Consider the following 19,947-nt stretch of genomic DNA (forward strand, 5'->3'; position numbering starts at 1 on the left):
AGAGAGCAGACAGACTACAGAGGGCCGGAAATAAGCCCCAGGTGAGTAAAGATTCCTCCAACCTTCCCCATCCCCCTGGCTCAGGTACACTTTAAAGGGGCACTACGGCGAAACATTTTAAAATTTAAATATGTGCAAACATACAAATACAGTACATTTTTTCCAGAGTAAAATTAACCATAAATGACTTTTCTCCTATGTTGCTGTCACTTACAGTAGGTAGTAGAAATCTGACAGAAGTGACAGGTTTTGGACTAGTCCATCTCCTTATGGGGGATTCACATGGATTTATTTATTTTTAAAAGCACTTAGCAAGTGGCAGTTGCTCTGCTCGACTGCCAAAAAACTGTGTATGGAGCAGGGAAGCTGGCCAGCATCATTGTTTAAATCCTTTTTAGGGAATATCTTTATAAAGAATAAAAGCCTTGCTGAGAATCCCCTGTGAAGAGATGGAGTAGTCCAAAACCTGTTGCTTCTGTCAGATTTCTACTACCTACTGTAAGTGACAGCAACATAGGAGAAAAGTAATCTATGGCTCATTTTACTCTGGAAAAAACGTACTTCTTATTTGTCTGTTTGCACGTATTTTAAATTTTACAATTTTTCGCTATAGTGCCCCTTTAAGATCTCCTACACACACTGAACTGAAGCCATTTGAAATATTTGACAGACGGATGACAATCATGTGCAAAAATATAGCCCAATGACATTAAGGATTTTGCCTGATCCGTCCGGTGGATCAACTCAGACGACTATTGGGCAGATATCGTCCAGTCAGCCACGTATATACAATAGTCGTTTGAATAACATTGTTCTACTGAATACGGACATGTCACGCATAATGACGTTTCCGTTTACGTATTGCAGTATTTAAAAGAGTTGATCATTTGCAATATCAGTGTGTGAAAACATCAAGCTGCAGGTAAAATAGTTACTGCGATGTTGGTCGTCTGACTTTTGTTGGATGTGTGTAAGGACCTTCAGTCGTAAAAAAGATCTGCAGAATACACCTACATAATGAGGGCCAGTGCACACCAAAAACCGTTAGTGTATCCGGATACGCTAGCGGTTTTTGAAGCGGTTTTTCAGAGTGATTCTAGGCATGTGCCTAGCGATTTTCTAAACATGCCTGGCGTTTTTGAAGCGTTTTTGGAGTAGCAGATTTTATATTTTGTTAGAGATGTAACTGAACAGCTTCTGTAACAAAAACGCCTGGAAAACCGCTCTGATCTGGCGTTTTTCAGATCTATTTTCCACTTTCCTATACTTTAACATTGAGGCAGAAACGCCTCAGAAATCTAAAAAATGCTGCAGCCCCTGAGTTTGCGTTTGATGGAAAAACGACCCGCTCTGGTGTGCAGCATCCCATTCACTTTCATTAGCCAAGCGGTTTTCCCCCCGCAAGCGGTTTAAAAACCGCTCCAGAACCGCTCTGGTGTTCACCAGCCCTAATTGTATATAATCCTGCGCATGTAACAGTTCTGATCCAGTCCAGTATCACTCCAGATGAAAAAACTTAATCTGCTTCTGAAGTGTCTCAGAACCAGTTTATCACAGAACTTCGCCTTTCTTGAGTATATTTATTTACTTGGAGCCCTAAAACTTTTGCTGATAAGACCCCCCCGTTTGGCGTGTCGCTGGCGTTTGCGGATACTTCTGCTGATAAGACCCCCCATTTGGAGTATCGCTGGTGTTTGCGGACACTTCTGCTGATAAGACTCCCCGTTTGGAGTATCGCTGGCGTTTGCGGACACTTCTGCTGATAAGACCCCCCGTTTGGCGTATCGCTGGCGTTTGCGGATACTTCTGCTGATAAGACCCCCCATTTGGAGTATCGCTGGTGTTTGCGGACACTTCTGCTGATAAGACCCCCCGTTTGGAGTATCGCTGGTGTTTGCGGACACTTCTGCCTCCTCTGCTGTTTTACCTTAGCCGGGTTACAAGTTAACCTTTAACTTCTGGTAGAACCCGGAACCTCGATAACTATTTGAGTTCTATGATTCCGGCGTGATCAATGTACAGGATCACAGCAGCTCCTCTGCAGACCTCCCACTAATCCGGACGATAATATACAATTTTCATCTCTATTCGGAAATGACCCGCACGGCAGAAGATGGTTCCTCGGAGCGAACAAACATCTCCGGACGGGCTAATCCTGTTATTTAGTTAATGCTGAAACTATGGAGATAGTCAGAGCTATTCATGTGCCCGCAGGGCAAGGGATTTTTTTTTTTCCTATTCTTCCTCTCTGTGACTTCAAAGAGGCCTGCAGGATAAAACACAAATGTAGCCCAGATTGTGAGGCTGGAGCTTCCAGAGCCTAAACACTCCCACAGGGCATGTCCTGGTATGCAGCAGGCTGGGCCCTGGCCTCTGTCTACAGTGTGTGAATGGGGCTGTGTACAGGATGTGTGTCCTGTGCTGTGTGCGCCTCTCCTGCTGTCCCAGCATACAGGCCGCAGGTCTATAGAGGAGCCATAGAGAGCTGACTCCCAGCCTACAGGCCTCAGGTCTATAGAGCCATAGAGAGCTGACTCCCAGCCTACAGGCCTCAGGTCTATAGAGCCATAGAGAGCTGACTCCTGGCCTACAGGCCTCAGGTCTATAGAGCCATAGAGAGCTGACTCCTAGCCTACAGGCCTCAGGTCTATAGAGCCATAGAGAGCTGACTCCTAGCCTACAGGCCGCAGGTCTGTAGAGGAGCCATAAAGAGTTATCTCCCAGCCTACAGGCCTCAGGTCTATAGAGCCATAGAGAGCTGACTCCTGGCCTACAGGCCTCAGGTCTATAGAGCCATAGAGAGCTGACTCCTAGCCTACAGGCCGCAGGTCTGTAGAGGAGCCATAAAGAGTTATCTCCCAGCCTACAGGCCTCAGGTCTATAGAGCCATAGAGAGCTGACTCCTGGCCTACAGGCCTCAGGTCTATAGAGCCATAGAGAGCTGACTCCTGGCCTACATGCCTCATGTCTATAGAGGAGCCATAGAGTGCTGACTCCCAGTCTACAGGCCTCAGGTCTATAGAGCCATAGAGAGCTGACTCCCAGCCTACAGGCCTCAGGTCTATAGAGCCATAGAGAGCTGACTCCCAGCCTACAGGCCTCAGGTCTATAGAGGAGCCATAGACAGCTGACTACCAGCCTACAGGCCTCAGGTCTATAGAGGAGCCATAGAGAGCTGACTCCTGGCCTACAGGCCTCAGGTCTATAGAGGAGCCATAGAGAGCTGACTCCCAGCCTACAGGCCTCAGGTCTATAGAGCCATAGAGAGCTGACTACCAGCCTTCAGGCCTCAGGTCTATAGAGGAGCCATAGAGAGCTGACTCCCAGCCTACAGGCCTCAGGTCTATAGAGGAGCCATAGACAGCTGACTCCCCGCCTACAGGCCTCAGGTCTATAGAGCCATAGAGAGCTGACTCCCAGCCTACAGGTCTCAAGTCTATAGAGCCATAGAGAGCTGACTCCTGGCCTACAGGCCTCAGGTCTATAGAGGAGCCATAGAGTGCTGACTCCCAGTCTACAGGCCTCAGGTCTATAGAGCCATAGAGAGCTGACTCCCAGCCTACAGGCCTCAGGTCTATAGAGCCATAGAGAGCTGACTACCAGCCTACAGGTCTCAGGTCTATAGAGGAGCCATAGACACCTCTCCCAGCCCACAGGCCTCAGGTCTATAGAGGAGCCATAGAGAGCTGACTCCCAGCCTACAGGTCTCAAGTCTATAGAGCCATAGAGAGCTGACTCCCAGCCTACCGGCCTCAGGTCTATAGAGGAGCCATAGAGAGCTGACTCCTGGCCTACAGGCCTCAGGTCTATAGAGGAGCCATAGAGAGCTGACTCCCAGCCTACAGGTCTCAAGTCTATAGAGCCATAGAGAGCTGACTCCCAGCCTACAGGCCTCAGGTCTATAGAGGAGCCATAGAGAGCTGACTCCCAGCCTACAGGCCTCAGGTCTATAGAGCCATAGAGAGCTGACTCCTAGCCTACAGGCCTCAGGTCTATAGAGGAGCCATAGAGAGCTGACTCCCAGCCTACAGGTCTCAAGTCTATAGAGCCATAGAGAGCTGACTCCCAGCCTACCGGCCTCAGGTCTATAGAGGAGCCATAGACAGCTGACTCCCAGCCTACAGGCCTCAGGTCTATAGAGGAGCCATAGAGAGCTGACTCCCAGCCTACAGGCCTCAGGTCTATAGAGGAGCCATAGAGAGCTGACTCCCAGCCTACAGGCCTCAGGTCTACAGAGGAGCCATAGAGAGCTGACTCCCAGCCTACAGGCCTCAGGTCTATAGAGGAGCCATAGAGAGCTGACTCCCAGCCTACAGGCCTCAGGTCTATAGAGGAGCCATAGAGAGCTGACTCCCAGCCTACAGGTCTCAAGTCTATAGAGCCATAGAGAGCTATCTCCCAGCCTACAGGCCTCAGGTCTATAGAGGAGCCATAGAGAGCTGACTCCAAGCCTACAGGCCTCAGGTCTATAGAGGAGTCATAGAGAGCTGACTCCTGGCCTACAGGCCTCAGGTCTATAGAGGAGCCATAGACATCTCTTCCAGCCTACAGGCCACAGGTCTATAGAGGAGCCATAGAGAGCTGACTCCCAGCCTACAGGCCTCAGGTCTATAGAGGAGCCATCAACATCTCTCTCCCAGTCAAGGGTGTTGCTAAGATCCAAAGAGATTCGGGCACTTTTGGGCACTCCAGACGGAAAACGGGTATGGCCATGCACCAGAATGTGGGTGTGGTCATGGGTGGAGCCAACTGTACATTAACTTGATATTGGTCTAAGTAGCTCTGCCCAGCAAAATGTTTGGTGAAGCCCTCTCTCCATTTATTCAAAAAATGCAGCATATCACATAAATAGGCAGTGTCACTTATACATAACTAGGTAGAGTTACCCGGCTTCTGTGCCGGCTGGTCTGGCGTTCTGCTGGGCGGGCTAGCCTGCTGCCAGGTTATCTGCCAGTCTCCTCATAGCATTCCCTGATCTTCTAGTGGACCCCTCTCACCACAACTCCCAGCATGCCCCCATAGAAGAACCACAGCTTCCAGCATGCCCCCATAAAGGCATCACCGTGCCCAGCATGGCACCACAGCACCTAGTATGCCCACAAGGAGGCACCACAGCACCCAGCATACAGCAGATTGATGCAACAAAGTTCCCAACATGCTCGCCATTGAGGCACTACAGCTGACTCTTCCTGGGGGACATCCAGGGCATCCCAGAATAGATCCGGGGCACGTGCCACTGATCTCTGGGCTAGCAATGCCCCTGCTCCCAGCCTACAGGCCTCAGGTTTGTGAAGTGACAGTAGCAGGATATCCCCAAAAGAAGTGTAGGTGACAGTAGCAGGGTGTCAGTAATTCTGGGCATGGAATGTGTCCCGAGAGGGTGACAGTAGCAGGATGTCAGTGCAGGAAGTGCAGGTGACAGTAGCAGAGTGTCAGTAATTCTGGGCATGGAATGTGTCCCGAGAGGGTGACAGTAGCAGGATGTCAGTGCAGGAAGTGCAGGTGACAGTAGCAGAGTGTCAGTAATTCTGGGCATGGAATGCGTCCCCTCAGGGGATGACAGTAGCAGGATATCAGTGCAGGAAGTGCTGGTGACAGTAGCAGGGTGTCAGGATTTCTGGGTCAGGAATGTGTCCCCTGAGGGGGTGACAGTAGCAGGATATCAGTGCAGGAAGTGTAGGTGACAGTAGCAAGGTGTCAGGAATTCTGGGTCAGGAATGTGTCCCCTGAGGGGGTGACAGTAGCAGGATATCAGTGCAGGAAGCGCAGGTGACAGTAGCAGGGTGTCAGTGCAGGAAGTGCAGGTGACAGTAGCAGGATATCAGTGCAGGAAGTGCAGGTGACAGTAGCAGGATATCAGCAAAGGAAGTGTAGGTGACAGTAGCAGGATATCAGTGCAGGAAGTGTAGGTGACAAAAGCAGGATATCAGTGGAATGCGTCCCCTGAGGGGGTGACAGTAGCAGGATATCAGTGCAGGAAGTGCAGGTGACAGTAGCAGGATATCAGTGCAGGAAGTGCAGGTGACAGTAGCAGGATATCAGTGCAGGAAGTGCAGGTGACAGTAGCAGGAGATCAGTGCAGGAAGTGCAGGTGACAGTAGCAGGGTGTCAGTAATTCTGGGTCAGGAATGTGTCCCCTGAGGGGGTGACAGTAGCAGGATATCAGTGCAGGTGACAGTAGCAGGATATCAGTGCAGGTGACAGTAGCAGAATACCAGTGCAGGAAGTGCAGGTGACAGCAGCAGAGTGTCAGTAATTCTGGGCATGGGATGTGTCCCCTGAGGGGGTGACAGTAGCAGGATGTCAGTGCAGGAAGTGCAGGTGACAGTAGCAGGATATCAGTGCAGGAAGTGCAGGTGACAGTAGCAGGGTGTCAGTAATTCTGGGCATGGAATGTGTCCCCTGAGGGGGTGACAGTAGCAGGATGTCAGTGCAGGAAGTGCAGGTGACAGTAGCAGGGTGTCAGTAATTCTGGGCATGGAATGTGTCCCCTGAGGGGGTGACAGTAGCAGGATATCAGTGCAGGAAGTGCAGGTGACAGTAGCAGGGTGTCAGGAATTCTGGGCATGGGATGTGTCCCCTGAGGGGGTGACAGTAGCAGGATGTCAGTGCAGGAAGTGCAGGTGACAGTAGCAGGATATCAGTGCAGGAAGTGCAGGTGACAGTAGCAGGGTGTCAGTAATTCTGGGCATGGAATGTGTCCCCTGAGGGGGTGACAGTAGCAGGATATCAGTACAGAAAGTGCAGGTGACAGTAGCAGGATATCAGTGCAGGAAGTGCAAGTGACAGTAGCAGGATATCAGTGCAGGAAGTGTAGGTGACAGTAGCAGGATATCAGTGCAGGGGACAGTAGCAGGATATCAGTGCAGGAAGTGCAGGGGACAGTAGCAGGATATCAGTGCAGGAAGTGCAGGGGACAGTAGCAGGATATCAGTGCAGGAAGTGCAGGTGACAGTAGCAGGATATCAGTGCAGGGAGTGCAGGGGACAGTAGCAGGATATCAGTGCAGAAAGTGCAGGTGACAGTAGCAGGATATCAGTGCAGGGAGTGCATGGGACAGTAGCAGGATATCAGTGCAGAAAGTGCAGGTGACAGTAGCAGGATATCAGTGCAGGAAGTGCAGGTGACGGTATATCAGTGCAGAAAGTGCAGGTGACAGTAGCAGGATATCAGTGCAGGAAGTGCAGGTGACGGTAGCAGGATATCAGTGCAGGAAGTGCAGGTGACAGTAGCAGGGTGTCAGTAATTCTGGGTCAGGAATGTGTCCCCTGAGGGGGTGACAGTAGCAGGATATCAGTGCAGGAAGTGCAGGTGACAGTAGCAGGCTATCAGTGCAGGAAGTGCAAGTGACAGTAGCAGGATATCAGTGCAGGAAGTGTAGGTGACAGTAGCAGGATATCAGTGCAGGAAGTGCAGGGGACAGTAGCAGGATATCAGTGCAGGAAGTGCAGGGGACAGTAGCAGGATATCAGTGCAGGAAGTGCAGGTGACAGTAGCAGGATATCAGTGCAGGGAGTGCAGGGGACAGTAGCAGGATATCAGTGCAGAAAGTGCAGGTGACAGTAGCAGGATATCAGTGCAGGAAGTGCAGGTGACGGTATATCAGTGCAGAAAGTGCAGGTGACAGTAGCAGGATATCAGTGCAGGAAGTGCAGGTGACGGTAGCAGGATATCAGTGCAGGAAGTGCAGGTGACAGTAGCAGGGTGTCAGTAATTCTGGGCATGGAATGTGTCCCCTGAGGGGGTGACAGTAGCAGGATATCAGTGCAGGAAGTGCAGGTGACAGTAGCAGGAAGTGTAGGTGACAGTAGCAGGATATCAGTGCAGGAAGTGCTGGTGACAGTAGCAGGATATCAGTGCTGGAAGTGCAGGTGACAGTAGCAGGATATCAGTGCAGGAAGTGCAGGTGACAGTAGCAGGATATCAGTGCAGGAAGTGCAGGTGACAGTAGCAGGATATCAGTGCTGGAAGTGTAGGTGATAGTAGCAGGATATCAGTGCAGGAAGTGCTGGTGACAGTAGCAGGATATCAGTGCTGGAAGTGCAGGGGACAGTAGCAGGATATCAGTGCAGGAAGTGCAGGTGACAGTAGCAGGATATCAGTGCAGGAAGTGTAGGTGACAGTAGCAGGATATCAGTGCTGGAAGTGCAGGTGACAGTAGCAGGGTGTCAGGAATTCTGGGCATGGAATGTGTCCCCTGAGGGGGTGACAGTAGCAGGATATCAGTGCAGGAAGTGTAGGTGACAGTAGCAGGATATCAGTGCAGGAAGTGCTGGTGACAGTAGCAGGATATCAGTGCTGGAAGTGCAGGTGACAGTAGCAGGATATCAGTGCAGGAAGTGCAGGTGACAGTAGCAGGATATCAGTGCAGGAAGTGCAGGTGACAGTAGCAGGATATCAGTGCTGGAAGTGTAGGTGACAGTAGCAGGATATCAGTGCAGGAAGTGCTGGTGACAGTAGCAGGATATCAGTGCTGGAAGTGCAGGTGACAGTAGCAGGATATCAGTGCAGGAAGTGCAGGTGACAGTAGCAGGATATCAGTGCAGGAAGTGTAGGTGACAGTAGCAGGATATCAGTGCTGGAAGTGCAGGTGACAGTAGCAGGGTGTCAGGAATTCTGGGCATGGAATGTGTCCCCTGAGGGGGTGACAGTAGCAGGATATCAGTGCAGGTGACAGCAGCTGGGTGTCAGTAATTCTGGGCATGGAATGTGTCCCCTGAGGGGGTGACAGTAGCAGGATATCAGTGCAGGAAGTGCAGGTGACAGCAGCAGGGTGTCAGGAATGTATGCCCTGAGGGTGCAGAGTCAGTGTAGGTAAGGAATGTTTCCCCTGAGGGGGTGACAGTAAAGGTAATGGTGGCAGGAGGGGAAATAGTGGAAGGAAGGGTAATTGGTGGCAGGAGCATGAAAGAAGGGTAGATAGTGGCAGGAGATGGGTGATAGTGGCAAGAGGGGGGTGATAGTAGCAGGAGGGGGGTGATAGTGGCAGAAGAAGGGTAGATAGTGGCAGGGTGGTGGCAGGAAAGGGGTGATAGTGGCAGGAGAGGGTAGATAGTGGCAGGGTGGTGGCAGGAGGGGTGTGACAGGAGGAGGAGCAGCAGCCGGGGGTTTGGGGTCAGTCGGGGCCGCCCTGTACCTGCAGGAATGCGGGGAGGGGAGGCTGCTGGACTCCGGCAGGGAAGGGGTGTGCGGGGAGGGGCGGGGCCGGGGATACGGAGGGTCTTCCCCGCGCTGGCCCCGCCTCTCCCCGCCCCCTCCCCTCCCCCTCCTCACTAGTGGCCGCGGCTGCTCGGGCTGCGGTGTGATCTGGGCGGCATGTCGGGGCTGGGATCCCCCCGGAGGAGGCTGCAGATTCCCGGGAGCTCCGGGTGACAGAGAGGGATGATCCCCGGGAGCCCCCCCGGGCACAGCGCAACGCAACAGGTACGGAGGAGAGAGAGGGGGACCCCCCGGCTGTCACCTGCAGACCCCCCCGGGACCCCGACACTGCATACACTATACCGGCCGGGAGAGAGGGACCCCCCGGGACCTGCACTGTATACCCTATACTGGCTGGGAGGTTACATTATATACACTATGCCGGGCTCCATACATCGCTGTATACTATTATACTGGCCGGGGGGCTGCACTGTATATACACCATACACAGTATACACTACACTATTCCACATAGCTGCACATCTCTCTGTACATCATATATAGTGTATATATTGTATATACTATACTGGGCTGTACACAGCTATACCTCTCTCTATATGCACCAGACTACATATATGTACTGGGCTGTGTGTTACACTATATACAACCCACTATACAGTCTATTGGGCTCTGCATAGGTATACAGCTCTATATAGAATTGGCTGCAGGCAATACTGGACTTAATGTTACATTGTGTCTGTGTGTGTATAAATAGTGTGTGTGTGTGTGTGTGTGTATAAATGTATGTATGTATGTATGTATGTATATATATATATATATATATATATATATTTATTAATATGATGGGGTCATCATAATACGTTTTATATATTGCATATACTGGTCTGTATGATGTATATCACTGCATATGTATACTGGTATATTGTCTGGGCTATGTGTTACTTTGCACCTCCCCATATACACACTGGGCTGTGTGGTTCTGTATAATGTGAGCACAGATAGCTGGGCTGTGTATTACATGCTATGTACTGCATTGTGTGTTACATTGTAACAATATATGTACAGAGGGAGAGCAGTGGATATAATGTTGCATTTATGTATCCAGATGCAGGGCTATATTCTATTTCTCCACTTACTGGGCTGTAAATATTGCCTTCTTATATAATGACCGATCTTCTCCATCATGTTTTCATTGTGTAGTGACAGGATTATACCCTATAGAGGGCTGTATGTGATATCTACATATAGAATGCTGCTCTGGGCTGTCAGTATCACGCTGTATATAGCAGACTATAGATTACACTACATATACTATCATATACAAGGCATTCCTGTGTTATTATGGCTGTACACTGCTTCATTCTATTTCCATATAAAATCTGATCTCCTATACAATAGAGTCCATCTGCTATAGAGTTCTGTATATATTAGTATTGTATGGATGGGACTTTTTCCACACTGCTATCCCATTGTCCAGCCTCTGCTGTATCCATTTACCAGATCACTATTCCATATAGCACACTGTTAGCTTATTGAAAGATTTATATTCATTTATACACACAGCTCTGATTATTTAATATAAAGCTTTCCGAGGCTGCCCTGCAGTAATCAGTGTATAATGTCATTATTAACCCTCATAGAGCTGGTCATATATTCCTGTGCTGTATGCAGTGCTGTTATATGTTATTACATATCCCTGGTGTATGTTCTGTCTGCTGTGATGCAAGATCCCCCTGCAGGCATGCTAGAATTATTATTATTATTATTATTATTATTATTATTATTATTATTATATGAAGCCCCCCGTTCTTGGTCACAGTTGGCCAGGGGCCATCGCATACATTGTTCAGCTGTGGTTGTATACGTTGGTTCCTTGTTGTTCTGTATTTGGTGCTCATTGAACCCTCTGCAGAGAATATTGACAATGACCTATGCAGCATAGATTGCACTCTGCACAGATGAGCTTTTCTGTCACATCGAGGAAATCATGCCTTCCAGAAAATGTGTATAACCTTTCCAGGCATGCTGATCCACAGAGCTTGCACTCTAGGTGGGGCGGCCAGTGTGTTGCCACAGCTGGGCTATTGTGTTTATTTGAGTTGTGCAATCACTCCCGGCAACCAATCACAAGACAGATTGTGTCAGGCTGGCGTCTCCAAGTTCTCGGGCACTGACTTCTGGTGACTGGTTGGTGTGGAGGGAGCCGTGTCTATAGGCAGCTTTGGTCATCGCCATTGGCCGCTGGGTGCTGCGACTGTTGTTGGCTGGATTTTGCAATTGGCCGCTGGGTGCTGCGATTGATTGCTGGGATTGGTCACTGGATTTTGTCGTTGGTTGCAACTTAGAGTCCTTTTAGTAGAAGTGACTCTATCTCCAGTGTTGTCCATAAAACTAAGATGATCTCTGCTAAGGTAGACTTTTACAAATATTATATGTATATTGTTAATTTATGTCCCCACAACTGTCTGTATTTTCTGTATACCAGTGTCTGTATTTTCTGTATACCAGTGTCTGTATTTTCTGTACCCCATGTGTTTGTTTTTTTTGTTTTTTTTTTGCTCTGTACGACGCCACAGAAGCCGATGGCGCTATATGCCAATAATAAGTCATCTCTGTGAGTTTCTGATCTGTTAATCAGCCCTGAAAAACAAAAGTTTGCTTACCTAAAACAGAAAGAATTTGCGATAATTCAGGTTGGAGTGAGCTCGAGATGTTTCCCAGGCATCACTGCTGAATATATGCAAATTAACCATTGTTGCCATTAGAAGCTAAACACACCTCCAGAACCGCTGGAATGCAATGATGTGTCAGCTTGTTAATTTGTACAGAGCCATAATAATCCAACATACATACAGACTGTTTTGGATTGTTTGATTCTCATCAGTGCATGGCATAGATTAATTTGGCTCTATGCAGTAGGGCTTGTAACACCGAGAGGTACAGACTAACCAGCAAGCTCATGGTGACCCAGAACTCATTGGAGTGTGTAATGCTGGATACACACCATGCGTTTCCGCGTTTGATGCGTCCGTCGATATGCGTCGATTCGATTATTTCCGACATGTCCGATTCAAGCTTCGATGGATCATTAGGTCGATTTGCCATACTTTACATGGCAATCGACCTAAAAATCATCCAAATTCGTTCAGAAATAATCGAATCGACGCGTATCGACGGCCGCGTGCGACGCGGAAACTCATGGTGTGTATCCAGCATTAGGGACTACAATGGTCCTAAAAGCCCCCTTACTTAGATGTTAAGAAAAACAAAAGTTTGCTTTCTTAAATCAGCCCTGGATTCAGGTTTGTGATATTGTCAGTGGATATAGTGTCGTGTTTCCTGCGGTAGTTTTGTGCTGCAGCGACTCTGATATCAGTCCTGGATTCAGGTTTGTGATCTTGTCAGTGGATATAGTGTGGCGTTTCCTGCAGTAGTTTTGTGCTGCAGCGACTCTATCAGTCCTGGATTCAGGTTTGTGATACTGTCAGTGGATATAGTGTGGTGTTTCCTGTGGTAGTTTTGTGCTGCAGCGACTCTGATATCAGCCCTGGATTCAGGTTTGTGATACTGTCAGTGGATATAGTGTGGCGTTTCCTGCGGTAGTTTTGTGCTGCAGCGACTCTGATATCAGCCCTGGATTCAGGTTTGTGATACTGTCAGTGGATATAGTGTGGCGTTTCCTGCGGTAGTTTTGTGCTGCAGCGACTCTGATATCAGCCCTGGATTCAGGTTTGTGATACGGTCAGTGGATAGTGTGGTGTTTCCTGCGGTAGTTTTGTGCTGCAGCGACTCTGATATCAGCCCTGGATTCAGGTTTGTGATATTGTCAGTGGATATAGTGTCGTGTTTCCTGCGGTAGTTTTGTGCTGCAGCGACTCTATCAGTCCTGGATTCAGATTTGTGATCTGGTCAGTGGATATAGTGTCGTGTTTCCTGCGGTAGTTTTGTGCTGCAGCGACTCTGATATCAGCCCTGGATTCAGGTTTGTGATACTGTCAGTGGATATAGTGTCGTGTTTCCTGCGGTAGTTTTGTGCTGCAGCGACTCTGATATCAGCCCTGGATTCAGGTTTGTGATACTGTCAGTGGATATAGTGTCGTGTTTCCTGCGGTAGTTTTGTGCTGCAGCGACTCTGATATCAGCCCTGGATTCAGGTTTGTGATACTGTCAGTGGATATAGTGTGGCGTTTCCTGTGGTAGTTTTGTGCTGCAGCGACTCTGATATCAGCCCTGCATTCAGGTTTGTGATACTGTCAGTGGATATAGTGTGGCGTTTCCTGCGGTAGTTTTGTGCTGCAGCGGCTCTGATATCAGCCCTGGATTCAGGTTTGTGATATGGTCAGTGGATATAGTGTGGTGTTTCCTGCGGTAGTTTTGTGCTGCAGCGACTCTGATATCAGTCCTGGATTCAGATTTGTGATCTGGTCAGTGGATATAGTGTCGTGTTTCCTGCGGTAGTTTTGTGCTGCAGCGGCTCTGATATCAGCCCTGGATTCAGGTTTGTGATATGGTCAGTGGATATAGTGTGGTGTTTCCTGCGGTAGTTTTGTGCTGCAGCGACTCTGATATCAGTCCTGGATTCAGGTTTGTGATCTGGTCAGTGGATATAGTGTGGTGTTTCCTGCGGTAGTTTTGTGCTGCAGCGGCTCTGATATCAGCCCTGAATTCAGATTTGTGATACTGTCAGTGGATATAGTGTGGTGTTTCCTGCGGTAGTTTTGTGCTGCAGCGGCTCTGATATCAGCCCTGAATTCAGATTTGTGATACTGTCAGTGGATATAGTGTCGCGTTTCCTGTGGTAGTTTTGTGCTGCAGCGATTCTGATATCAGCCCTGGATTCAGGTTTGTGATCTGGTCAGTGGATATAGTGTCGCGTTTCCTGTGGTAGTTTTGTGCTGCAGCGATTCTGATATCAGTCCTGGATTCAGGTTTGTGATCTTGTCAGTGGATATAGTGTCGTGTTTCCTGCGGTAGTTTTGTGCTGCAGCGACTCTGATATCAGTCCTGGATTCAGGTTTCTGATCTGGTCAGTGGATATAGTGTGGCGTTTCCTGCGGTAGTTTTGTGCTGCAGCGACTCTGATATCTGACAGAAGCTCTCTTTATGTGTTCAGAGATTCAGAGACCATCATTTGTTCAGATTCCTCACCATGGACTGTTTGTTTCTCACAGTTTGGTGTTTTATTGTCGCCACATGTTTATTGTCATTCATTCTGAGTATAGAGGTTGAGACAGCGCATTGTACAAACCTTTCCATTTTATCTGTATGCTTAATTGGCCACACTGTACTGGGGATCAGAGTACAGGTAGTCCCCGACTTATGAACGCCCGACTTACGAACAACCCACCGATACGAACGGCATAGATTCTGTTTCCATGGGAACAAGCCAACAAAAATATTTCAAATTGGTCATGTAGTTTTTGAGAAAATCTATAAAAAATAAAAAATAAAAAAAACAAAAACAAAGAAAAAATGCCTTTTAAACTTGTCTAAGCAGGTACAGGGGGCAGAGGTGACACAGAGAGGGACACTGGAGGCACAGAGGAGGTACAGGGGACAGAGATGGCACAATGTTCCGACTTAAGAACAGATTCGGGTTAAGAACGAACCTACAGTCCCTATATCGGTCGTTAACCGGGACTACCTGTACTAATAGAACAGATTTAATTCTGGTATTCTGAGCGGATTGGTGCAGCCATTTATGTACGGAGTTACCGAGAGACCACCGACAATTTGTGCCCAAGCTGCCACGTATGTGTCTGATGCTCCTGATTGTACAGTTGTACATGGTTTATAATGCCTGGCACACACCATGCAATTTCCCATCAGATCGACTGGTTGAATCGATAATTTCCATCAGGTTCGATAAGGATTCCAAACAATTTTGTATAGAAGTGATCAGAAAATCAAGCAAATACGATCGGAAATAAGACCTGTCAAATTATTGATTGGAGCCGTCGATCTGACAGGCAATTGCATCGTGTGTTCCAGGCATAATCCAGGTTCTTATCGTTTTAGGTCTACCCCCAGGAGTACTTCAACTTGTTTCACTCAATTTATTATCATTTATTTAAATCTCAAAAAATATAAATATAAATGATATATAATATGGTAGAAGTGTTTTTAGTTGTGCTAAGATGTAGAAGATTGTAAGGTGTATGGTCAGAGGACTGGATTGTCTCGGGGGTTGTGGACTCGGAGGGGGGAGGGATGAAAATGTTGTTGTGTAGAAGTTTACATAGATGTCCGCGCTGTAAACGGTATTCTGGATTGTTAGCCGTATAGCAAAGTCTGCAGATAATGGGAATAATCTACTCTGTTTTGTAGTTTTATATCCTCGGATGAGACGTGTACATAGGGAGAAAACACATAAACCAAGTGACCTGTATATAGTGTAGTATTTCCTTAATAACTGCTGTGCCTGCCCCTCACCACAGTGTCACCCGTTATAGGGAAGCCCACTTCTAAGTATATACAATGCGCTCACCGGTTATAATGGCTGTCCATTCACAAACAGCAATAACAGCATTATTTATTGTACTTATAAAGCGCCAGCATATTACGCAGCATTAGTTTAGGTTACAGACAATATTTAGGGGTGACATACAGCAATATGACAATACAGGAATACAAGAAAACCAGATCACACAGCACAGTATGAGTACAAGGTAATGCTTAGTCACTGGATGGAGCGTGGAGATCACACAGCACAGTATGAGTACAAGGTAATGCTTAGTCACTGGAGGGGAGCATGGAGATCACACAGCACAGTATGAGTACCAGGTAATGCTTAGTCACTGGAGGGGAACATGGAGATCACACAGCACAGTATGAGTACAAGGTAATGCTTAGTCACTGGATGGAGCATGGAGATTACACAGCACAGTATGAGTACAAGGCAATGCTTAGTCACTGGAGGGGAGCATGGAGATCACACAGCACAGTATGAGTACAAGGTAATGCTTAGTCACTGGATGGAGCATGGAGATCACACAGCACAGTATGAGTACAAGGTAATGCTTAGTCACTGGATGGAGCATGGAGATCACACAGCACAGTATGAGTACAAGGTAATGCTTAGTCACTGGATGGAGCATGGAGATCACACAGCACAGTATGAGTACAAGGTAATGCTTAGTCACTGGATGGGAGCATGGAGATCACACAGCACAGTATGAGTACAAGGTAATGCTTAGTCACTGGAGGGGAGCATGGAGATCACACAGCACAGTATGAGTACAAGGTAATGCTTAGTCACTGGATGGTAGCATGGAGACCACACAGCACAGTATGAGTACAAGGTAATGCTTAGTCACTGGATGGAGCATGGAGATTACACAGCACAGTATGAGTACAAGGTAATGCTTAGTCACTGGAGGGGAGCATGGAGATCACACAGCACAGTATGAGTACAAGGTAATGCTTAGTCACTGGATGGAGCATGGAGATCACACAGCACAGTATGAGTACAAGGTAATGCTTAGTCACTGGATGGAGCATGTAGATCACATAGCACAGTATGAGTACAAGGTAATGCTTAGTCACTGGAGGGGAGCATGGAGATCACACAGCACAGTATGAGTACAAGGTAATGCTTAGTCACTGGATGGAGCATGGAGATCACACAGCACAGTATGAGTACAAGGTAATGCTTAGTCACTGGATGGAGCATGGAGATCACACAGCACAGTATGCGTACAAGGTAATGCTTAGTCACTGGATGGAGCATGGAGATCACACAGCACAGTATGGGTACAAGGTAATGCTTAGTCACTGGATGGAGCATGGAGATCACGCAGCACAGTATGAGTACAAGGTAATGCTTAGTCACTGGAGGGGAGCATGGAGATCACGCAGCACAGTATGAGTACAAGGTAATGCTTAGTCACTGGAGGGGAGCATGGAGATCACACAGCACAGTATGAGTACAAGGTAATGCTTAGTCACTGGATGGAGCATGGAGATCACACAGCACAGTATGAGTACAAGGTAATGCTTAGTCACTGGATGGGAGCATGGAGATCACACAGCACGGTATGAGTACAAGGTAATGCTTAGTCACTGGATGGGAGCATGGAGATCACACAGCACAGTATGAGTACAAGGTAATGCTTAGTCACTGGAGGGGAGTATGAAGATCACACAGCACAGTATGAGTACAAGGTAATGCTTAGTCACTGGAGGGGAGCATGGAGATCACGCAGCACAGTATGAGTACAAGGTAATGCGTAGTCACTGGATGGAGCATGGAGATCACACAGCACAGTATGAGTACAAGGTAATGCTTAGTCACTGGATGGGAGCATGGAGATCACACAGCACGGTATGAGTACAAGGTAATGCTTAGTCACTGGATGGAGCATGGAGATCACACAGCACGGTATGAGTACAAGGTAATGCTTAGTCACTGGATGGAGCATGGAGATCACACAGCACAGTATGAGTACAAGGTAATGCTTAGTCACTGGATGGAGCATGGAGATCACACAGCACAGTATGGGTACAAGGTAATGCTTAGTCACTGGATGGAGCATGGAGATCACGCAGCACAGTATGAGTACAAGGTAATGCTTAGTCACTGGAGGGGAGCATGGAGATCACGCAGCACAGTATGAGTACAAGGTAATGCTTAGTCACTGGAGGGGAGCATGGAGATCACACAGCACAGTATGAGTACAAGGTAATGCTTAGTCACTGGATGGAGCATGGAGATCACACAGCACAGTATGAGTACAAGGTAATGCTTATTCACTGGATGGGAGCATGGAGATCACACAGCACGGTATGAGTACAAGGTAATGCTTAGTCACTGGATGGGAGCATGGAGATCACACAGCACAGTATGAGTACAAGGTAATGCTTAGTCACTGGAGGGGAGTATGAAGATCACACAGCACAGTATGAGTACAAGGTAATGCTTAGTCACTGGAGGGGAGCATGGAGATCACACAGCACAGTATGAGTACAAGGTAATGCTTAGTCACTGGATGGAGCATGGAGATCACACAGCACAGTATGAGTACAAGGTAATGCTTAGTCACTGGATGGGAGCATGGAGATCACACAGCACGGTATGAGTACAAGGTAATGCTTAGTCACTGGATGGGAGCATGGAGATCACACAGCACAGTATGAGTACAAGGTAATGCTTAGTCACTGGAGGGGAGTATGAAGATCACACAGCACAGTATGAGTACAAGGTAATGCTTAGTCACTGGAGGGGAGCATGGAGATCACGCAGCACAGTATGAGTACAAGGTAATGCGTAGTCACTGGATGGAGCATGGAGATCACACAGCACAGTATGAGTACAAGGTAATGCTTAGTCACTGGATGGGAGCATGGAGATCACACAGCACGGTATGAGTACAAGGTAATGCTTAGTCACTGGATGGAGCATGGAGATCACACAGCACGGTATGAGTACAAGGTAATGCTTAGTCACTGGATGGAGCATGGAGATCACACAGCACAGTATGAGTACAAGGTAATGCTTAGTCACTGGATGGAGCATGGAGATCACACAGCACAGTATGGGTACAAGGTAATGCTTAGTCACTGGATGGAGCATGGAGATCACGCAGCACAGTATGAGTACAAGGTAATGCTTAGTCACTGGAGGGGAGCATGGAGATCACGCAGCACAGTATGAGTACAAGGTAATGCTTAGTCACTGGAGGGGAGCATGGAGATCACACAGCACAGTATGAGTACAAGGTAATGCTTAGTCACTGGATGGAGCATGGAGATCACACAGCACAGTATGAGTACAAGGTAATGCTTATTCACTGGATGGGAGCATGGAGATCACACAGCACGGTATGAGTACAAGGTAATGCTTAGTCACTGGATGGGAGCATGGAGATCACACAGCACAGTATGAGTACAAGGTAATGCTTAGTCACTGGAGGGGAGTATGAAGATCACACAGCACAGTATGAGTACAAGGTAATGCTTAGTCACTGGAGGGGAGCATGGAGATCACGCAGCACAGTATGAGTACAAGGTAATGCTTAGTCACTGGAGGGGAGCATGGAGATCACATAGCACAGTATGAGTACAAGGTAATGCTTAGTCACTGGATGGAGCATGGAGATCACACAGCACAGTATGAGTACAAGGTAATGCTTAGTCACTGGATGGAGCATGGAGATCACACAGCACAGTATGAGTACAAGGTAATGCTTAGTCACTGGATGGAGCATGGAGATCACACAGCACGGTATGAGTACAAGGTAATGCTTAGTCACTGGATGGGAGCATGGAGATCACACAGCACATTATGAGTACAAGGTAATGCTTAGTCACTGGATGGAGCATGGAGATCACACAGCACAGTATGAGTACAAGGTAATGCTTAGTCACTGGATGGAGCATGGAGATCACACAGCACAGTATGAGTACAAGGTAATGCTTAGTCAGTCACTGGATGGGAGCATGGAGATCACACAGCACAGTATGAGTACAAGGTAATGCTTAGTCACTGGATGGAGCATGGAGATCACACAGCACAGTAGGAGTACAAGGTAATGCTTAGTCACTGGATGGAGCATGGAGATCACACAGCACAGTATGAGTACAAGGTAATGCTTAGTCAGTCACTGGATGGAGCATGGAGATTAGGCAAGTTAGGTTCACTCAGATGCATAGCATGGGTGCACAGTAATGGAGGTGCAAGATCAGGTAGGACACAAAAGGAGGACTCTGCCCAAAGGCTTACAATCTAGAGGGAGAGGTAAGGACACGGAAGGTAGGGGACCAGAGTTCAGCTGTGGGTTTAGAGCACTT

General features: G+C 48.0%; 1 protein-coding gene across 4 annotated transcripts in view; it reads left to right on the forward strand.

Moving 5' to 3' along the window:
• CDON (cell adhesion associated, oncogene regulated) overlaps positions 1-19,947 on the forward strand; it is a 165,363-nt gene that overhangs the window by 33,797 nt on the left and 111,619 nt on the right. For 2 of the 4 annotated variants that reach the window (XM_068238787.1, XM_068238790.1), the window contains exon 1: positions 9,274-9,423. The exons of 1 other annotated variant lie outside the window; for it this stretch is intronic. The gene's annotated coding sequence lies outside the window, so the exon portion shown is untranslated. Of the gene's footprint in view, positions 1-9,273; positions 9,424-11,372; positions 11,571-19,947 lie in introns of those variants that run through there. One more of the 4 variants, XM_068238789.1, reaches the window with a different exon arrangement.

This window comes from Hyperolius riggenbachi, chromosome 6 (assembly GCF_040937935.1).
Source record: "Hyperolius riggenbachi isolate aHypRig1 chromosome 6, aHypRig1.pri, whole genome shotgun sequence".
Lineage (NCBI taxonomy): Eukaryota > Metazoa > Chordata > Amphibia > Anura > Hyperoliidae > Hyperolius > Hyperolius riggenbachi.